The following is an 8,229-nucleotide window of genomic DNA, read 5'->3' as shown; positions in this document are numbered from 1 at the left end:
GGGCTCAACAATCCATGGAAAAAAATAAAAACTCACAATGCATCCTTTGAAAATCGAGTGAAACTTTTGAGTGATTCCATGCTCCTTACAAATACTAACAAAGTTAAATCCGTTTTTCGTTGGGAGGGTCAAAGGGTACGCCATCTAATTGTACCCTGTGCACTCATGACATCGTGTGAAGGGTTTGCCCTATTAAGGGTCGTTTCCTTTCCCATACGCCAGGCATCTTCTTAATTTTACGAATAATAACGAATGTATTTTCAAACACGCCTCTTACGTGGCCTTGAATGCACCAATTTTTTAAAATGATCCTTGCAAAAATGAGAAAAAACCTAATTAGCTTGAAATGCATATAATTAGCAAAGAAGAAATACGTTATATCCACTTCAAATCAAATGAAAAATTTTCCTATGAAATCTGGAAAAACAGGATTCATAAGCGTCTATCCTTTCCCGTCATTTTCCATACATTATCAACCTGGTCGCTTCCTACAGCATCTGTGGTCAAATTTTAAACATTTTCAGTTGAGATGAATTTAATACTTGGAGATCTTGTTCAACAAGTTTTCCACTGAGCAAGGGACGAAAAGTTGTGTGTACACGATATGATCATTTGATATGGTCCAGGTGTAATGATTTATCCCGCGGCAGATGAAAAACTTTAACAATTCCTTTGATTTTTCCCCCAAATGGTGTGCATATAGAGAGGATATCAAACAGGATGAACGTGTTTCAATTTATTTTTTCGCGCGCGAAATGCGCTAATAAAGGCTCGCGAAGTTGAGGATTTTTATTCAGTTTGGTCGGAACCTCGCAACAGAAAGATACAGTTCTATAGTTTTGTAGTAAATTTGAAATAGTTAAAATCTGCAAATATTAATAGAACAGTTTAGAAAATTTAAAAAAAAGAAGTGTTAAAAATCGAGTTATGTAGTGTGGAAAATTAGTGAAAGAAAATATGATTCGCTTAAAATGATAAAATCCGAATTTATTAAACTTTGTGCATTTGTTAATTCCGAAAAGCAATACAATGACTTAATATCAATCAGTGTAAACCACCACTAATGCAGACTTGTCTAATTTTCAGGTAAGACTTCCTTTTCCCCTTTTTATTTTATTTCAAATATATTTTTAAAACTGATGAAAAGCTAGATTTAAATATTAAATTTTATAATTTAATAAAGAAATATAAAATATAATTGTGGAAAATATTTTAGACCCCAAAAAAAATTCAGGAAATTCAAGACATAGTTAAATCAAAAATATTACAATTCTATGTTCATTCCTAAAATAGTTCTTTTTAATATAATAATTTAAAAATCACATTTGAAAATTTAGTCGCGAGTGGCATACAGGCATAGTTACAAGAAATAGCAATGTTTCACTTGAGGATAAATTGCAAATCCGATTATAATATTGCCATTCTCCATAAAATAAGTGGTTTCTTAGACACAAATCATAATATAACATTCTTCCAAGCATAATTAAAAGCGTATTTAATGCTACTAATAAAGGTAATTCGAAAGTTCGTTATCTGATTCTTATAACCACAGAAGTAGAAAATTCTGGCCCACGGAACACTAAAGCAATGAAATATTTTTGCCTTCCACTATTGGTATTAAGAATTTAATAGTTTTCCTCCTAATGTTTTCTTATAGAATGCGGAATAATATGAGCACGTTTGATCCCACCTCGAAATGCAGTTACATCAGCTCCCGATCAAACCCATTATTTTAATTTGGAACTTCAGTATCTAGTTTAGCTAACCAAAAATCTTCAACGAATAGCAGTGTCAAATTTAGGCAAATAATGTCCACTCACTCAAAACCAAAATTCAAAACAAGGAAAACAAACAACAACGCTATCAAGATTTCGCCATTTTCCTAAAAACATGCATTTAATATGAGAAAATGTGGATCGATACACTAAAGGATAATATCTCCTGTTGCCCCTTTTTATGCTTCTCTAAGTATCTACAAAACAACATAAAATATCGTACTCTTCCTGCGTACACATTTTCAAAAAGAAGGACCAAAACAGGGAGTTGACAACAGCGACAGCAGCAAGGACATACGAACCATCAACAAGAAAATCATAAGAACATATTCCCAGAATACAATGTGATGATAACCGTTAAGAGCAAAGAAATGGAGAGAAATCTTACAAAAGGATGGGCGAAAAACTTTTTCCGGGGAAATTTTCAAAACTAAAACTTAACAAAGCTCATACACAATCACAATATTGTGTTCAATTCGTACGGATAGAAAATAAATACACGCTGGAAAACATACAATTATACGAAGGGGAAAAATATAATTTTTCCATTTCAAGGGGTAAAATTTCATTTAATTCTAAATTCACTTTCACTTGGGGTAAAACTACATTTCAATACAAATGAGTAGTACAAAGCATGGGGAAAATTTTGCGGCGAAAAAGAAAATCTCATCTGTTATCCTTTCGTTGCGCGTATAGGTGAGATTCCCCTTCATTTCGATGGCGGAAAAGAAAATCCAAACGAAAACAATTCCCCTTCGTAGTCTCCTTTTAATTGAGAATAAAATTCATGAAAGTAGTTTGTTTACCGGCACGTGAACATTTCAGATGACATTTTTTTAAAAATTATCTAACAATTCTCATAATTCAAAAAGTGAATCATTTACCATCGAATTATCGAAACAATTCAACAATGTCCTGCAAAAAGCCAAAGTCATGGAAAAACCTTTCCAAAAAGTGTAGTTACGATTGACTTCGATTTAAAATGAATTTCAAAATAAGTTAAAGAAGATCAATTTGAAACTTTTAATCGAAGTTAACGGTGTTTGAAAGATTAACGAAATCATGGAACCATATTCAGGAAATTGGCACTAAAGCATGAAAGCAAATTTTGGATGGAAAGTAGAAAACAGTGAGTATTTTGACGTTCCTTTAACCACGACCATTTTGAATTTTATACTATTTTCGGTTTCATGAATATTTCAGTATTATTATAAGTAAATCTCTATAAAAAGCATTAATCTAACAGCAGAACTGGATTGATTTGAGATAAATGATATAAAATTGGTATAATTGAGATATGCAGGGCAATTCGTACGCGCCGTTTTCTTATACTCTTTAAACAGCTTTTGGGGATGGGAGAAGCTTCTTCTTATGCTTTGTTATTCTGAGATACAAACTGATGCCTTTGATACTAATTGATTTAATATGAACCAACATCGAACACCATTTCAGAAAATGTCCTCATTAACTTTTCGTCATATGCAAAAATATTACTTTATAAAGAAAAATTCAAAAGAGAGAACATGGATTATTATGGAAACAGTATTTTTGATACTTTAGTTATATTATTTCAAAGAAATATCATGCTCATCTTGTTAATAGAAAATAGTAACATTTATCAAAAATTCATCCGAAATCGTTTTCAATTAAAATTCTAAACACTTACATTGCTATTACTGTTTCTTAGCTCTCCTGGCAGTACATTATTCAATAACAAATTATAAAATGAGGAAAATTATAATTAAAAATTGAAATTCAAGCAAATACGAAATTATCATTCTAGAAATGATTTTAGTTATGCAAAAAAGAGTGTTCACGACTAATTTAATTCAAATTCATTCTTTCAAATCTGGAATAACCAAAATTGGCTAATCTTAGAACTTCCAAATCAATTTTAATTTTCAACCCACCTTGCCATTATCTATTTTTAATCATTATCTTTTATGCAATTTTTATTCAGATATGAATTTTATACTAAACTTTCACTCTCTTCCTTTTCATCAAAAAAATATAATTATAATTGAATAGAAATCATAAATTACTTTAGAAATAAATATCGTTTCCCTGCCTAACTACAAAACTATTGCAAAAGAAAACAATCTGGCTGCACTTGAAAATTTATTGAAATTAAAAAATATCTGAATTAATTTTAAATTCAAAAAAAAAAGAAAGACTGACTGAAAATATATTTTTCCTTTCCCTACTTTACTAGATATAAATATTCACTAACCTGATCACTAAGCTAATTAAATAATTAATTAAATTTCATGGAGATTTCATCCAGTCATATTTATATAATATCCTAAAACCGTGATATAAATTACTAAAACATTCGAAATCTAATGATTTATTCCATTGTTCACCTTTAGGAAAAACTCCTCAAATATTGATTCACAATTCAATGTTTTCTTTTAAATTTCACATTTTTATGTTGAAATAAAAAAAAATATTTCCTTCTTGTTTTTGGGAAAAGTTTCTCAAACTATATAAATTACTAATATATTCCAAATCTAATGACATATTCCATTATTCACCTCTAGAGAAAACTCCTTAACATATTAATTCACAATTCAATGTTTTTTTCTAAATTTCATAATTTTATGTCGAAATAAAAAAAAAATATTTCTTCCTCGTTTATGGGTAAAGCTTCTCAAGTTCTCTATCAAAATTATAGTTTTTCTAACTAAAAATATGTCAAAATCATTCTCTTTGATATTGGGAGCATTCCGAGCCAAACATGAACCTTTTATAAATTACTATTGCAAACAAATAATTAAAATAACGTTAATATTCGTGAGAAAAATGCTATAAGCCGCAAATTAATTATAATATTTCAAGTAACATCTGAGATCCAAATTTAAAATTTATATTATATTAATCTTCAGCAAATGTTGTGCTTTATAAGTTATTTAACATTTTCTTTCCTTCTTTCGTAAAGCAACTTAGTCTTTCCAGAAATTTACATCTCCTTAAAAAAGCCAGAAATGAAATTCAGTTAAAGATTTTTTGCTATGCGGAGAGATATTCCACGAAAATTTTTGCTAAATTAAAAATGTCAATTGGAGAATAAGTAAAAGCCAAAATAATATATTTTAAAAAAGAGAAAAAACAACAGATTGCGATATTAGAACATTTTAATAATCAAAAAGGAAATGAAAGAAAAAAAAATATTATCAGAAAATGGGGACAATATTTAAAGTCTATTTACATTCCTTGAAACATTGAATCTAAATTTTTAAACTTAACTTAAACTAAAGTCTTCGAAATTCTGTTGAATTAGGCGAGCAACCATACCAATGGAAATATTTATCTAATTTCAAGTTTCATTATACAAATTTGCAAGCTGGTTTTGAAATAATCAGTTTCCCCCATCCAGTTATTTGATTGCTATTTTAAATAAGTAAATATTTGCGTTTTCAAATCTGTTATTATAAACAAATGAATGTTGTGGAAATATTCGGGCAAAGTTTAATTGAAAAATGCTACAGTTCAGAAAAATAAAATAAAAAAAAATATAGTTTATCTATTCAGGCTTGAAAAAGAACCAAACTGGAAGCATATCGAAATTCATCTTAAAAAAAAGTGAATATCTTTCAATGCCAAAATCAAATACCAAATATTTGGACAAAGTTTAGTTGAAAAATGCTACAGTTCAGAAAATGAAAATAAAAAAAATATAGTTTATCTATTCAGGCTTGAAAAGAGAACCAAATTGGAAACGTATCAAAATTCATCTTAAAATAAGTGAATATCTTTCAATGCCAAAATCAAATACCAAAAAATAAACACAACTCGACTTCACTCTCACGAAATTCTAAAACCATTTGAAATTTTCCCCCAAAAACGCATCCCTTAGCAATATCAGCACAATTTATCTACTATCTCCCCGAAATCTTAAAATCTGGTCCCATTCCCATTTCTTTTATATTGTTTAAACATACCAAATTCTATACAATTCATATAGTAGATACCCCCTACCAACTTAATACTTACTTGCTGCCATTTAAATACATAACAAGAGAATATAGCGCAGACATAATGGCCACGGTTCAACGATTATGAATAGGCCCTTATTAAAATCAAATCTTCTTGCTTCTCCCATAGCGAATGAATTTTTTTGGACTGCATTATATCCTGTAATTCAAAATCCCGAGACATCGCATAAGAAGAAGTTTTCTCAATAATTTAATTCAACGCAAGAAGACCGCGAAGTATCTGAGAGACGTTTCCATCCTGGTTAGTTATTATATGAAATCGTTCGTTGTACATTGCTTGTCCTTTTCTTACTTATTCGCCAAACTTTCTGGAGGGTTTCCAAATAATACTTTGTCTACAGATACATGTTTTGAATTAAGTCCATGCTGTATAGGTTGTACTGTTTTATAAATCAAAACCATCTTAAGTTCGGTCCCCCTTTTGGGAAGATGTTTACGAGACGATAGGAAAAACTTCGCTATAGAAAGCTATTTAAGACTGCAGAATATCTTTCAGTGCTGTCTATCTTGGTTCTGTATCCCATCGAAAAGCATTACAGTTCGATACACATCTAAATATCAAAGCAAAATGTTCTTTGACAAGAAGTACCATTTAGTTCTTGCAGTAACAAGACAAGATAACTTCGTGGTTTCTCCCTAAACCAAAACTGTAACTAAACATCCAAGGCATAGTTATATGTATCTATGCACGTGTAAATATGAAATCAATAACACTAAAACCTATAATGCATCCCCAAAATTTCTCACTCTATGAGCCACAATTTCTCAAGAAGCAATCGGGGTGAACACAGCAATCAAACAGTTCAAATCATATCTATCTTATTTATACATTTCGAATTATTCAAAATATTGTATGAAAATTGAACATTCCAGGCTTTATCAAATTGAAATATTTCGAATAATTGCCTCCATTCATTGCTTTTTGAATAGTATGAAGTCTCCATCGGGGTCGTCGTCTTGAAATCAAACCTTGGGGTGCTTTAAGCTCCATTAAGAAGTTAGACGATTTTCATTTCATCCTTTGAGATAGCTATATAGCTTTGTATATCATTATGTATCTGTTAAATTCTCTAAGAAAGTGTTGGTGTTAAAATATGTAATCTTAGGCAGATATATTCGATGAACAAATTCGTTAGAATGTAATTTACACGGTAGTCACAGACTCAATGTCTACTCCTAGATAATATCAAAAGATATATCATTCGACAAATAATATCTGGTTCAAATATATATATATACATACATAGGTGATACGCAAATAAAATTTCATTTACGGCCAGAATTTAGGACAAGATAAATTTATTACTATTTTAAAATTATCAAAACTATCAAGTTAATACTGAATTTCACTCTTGGAATTAAGATAGAAAATGCACTAAATTGAAATTAAATCAAATTGTAACTATAAAACATACTCCAAAAATAAAAACAATCTAATTTTCTCTCCACCCGCTGATATATGAATTCAATCTGGATATCTAATTTCCTGAAATATGAAATTCATTTTAAATCTTACAAAGAGAAAACTACAGTGACGGTAAATGTCGTTTGTAACTACACTTAACAATTTCAATTAAAAATTAACCGTAAATCCTCTTATTTTAAATGTTTAACAATTTTGAGAACATTTCAAGTAAGACGATTGCTATCAACAAAAGTTCAGTTTAAATATTTCGTCAGCCAAATTTTAAAACTTTCAAAACCTTACTCGAATACATACACCAAATGCATATATGTATCTATAATAAGTCAAGCACTAGACCTATAAAACACATATGAAAGGACTATATATTTCTATAAAATCATTATTATCAAATACTGAATTGTTAAAATAAAATGTACACATTATGGGAAAAAAAGGAAAATTTTCCCCAAAAATCGAACCGTCAATCTTGAAAAGTACCTTTAACACTAAAATTTATAGATTCTTCGCGCCTTATCCTTTTGTAAAGATATTACCAATGAAAAACTATCTGTTGGCAGATATTTCGAATAGTACTATTTAACAAGTATCCATTTGTATTTCCATTTTTATAATAGGCACTTTATATCCACAATAAAGTTCCAAATATAACGAATTTATTGTTTTTTGCATTATTCAATTTGTTATTACTTTAAACTCTTCACCCTACATAAGAATATAATAATAAATATTTGAAAAAAATATGTTCAAATGTTTAATTACAGATTACGATACCTGAAATTTATTCATATCCTGAAATCTTTGAAAAATTCGGGGTAGAGGACATTGCACTAGACTAACTCGATAAGAAATTATAGTAATCAAGGGAAAATAATAGTTTTACAAAAAAATTCTTGAATTGAGGCATTGAGAATGAAAGTCAACCATTTCAGAAAATCTTTCAATGTATCTTACAATATCCTTCAACGTTCAGAAGGCATGGAAGAATTAGGACCAAATCGGTACCGAGCTGGCAATTTATTTCCAAATATTCCCA

The 8,229-nt window shown here is 29.5% G+C and overlaps 1 long non-coding RNA gene across 2 annotated transcripts; it reads left to right on the top strand.

Moving 5' to 3' along the window:
- Positions 1-453: 453 nt before the first annotated feature.
- On the top strand, positions 454-7,848 carry LOC119660194. Of its 2 annotated transcripts, XR_005250407.1 has the most exons (3): positions 454-1,086; positions 1,658-2,904; positions 2,979-7,848. It is a non-coding gene; the product is annotated as an uncharacterized LOC119660194 (long non-coding RNA). The 2 variants fall into 2 exon arrangements; XR_005250406.1 differs by having other exon boundaries at positions 455-1,086; positions 1,658-7,848.
- Positions 7,849-8,229: the final 381 nt, after the last annotated feature.

Source organism: Hermetia illucens, chromosome 6, assembly GCF_905115235.1.
Source record: "Hermetia illucens chromosome 6, iHerIll2.2.curated.20191125, whole genome shotgun sequence".
In the NCBI taxonomy this organism is placed as follows: domain Eukaryota; kingdom Metazoa; phylum Arthropoda; class Insecta; order Diptera; family Stratiomyidae; genus Hermetia; species Hermetia illucens.
This window is presented reverse-complemented; position numbering and strand designations above follow the sequence as displayed.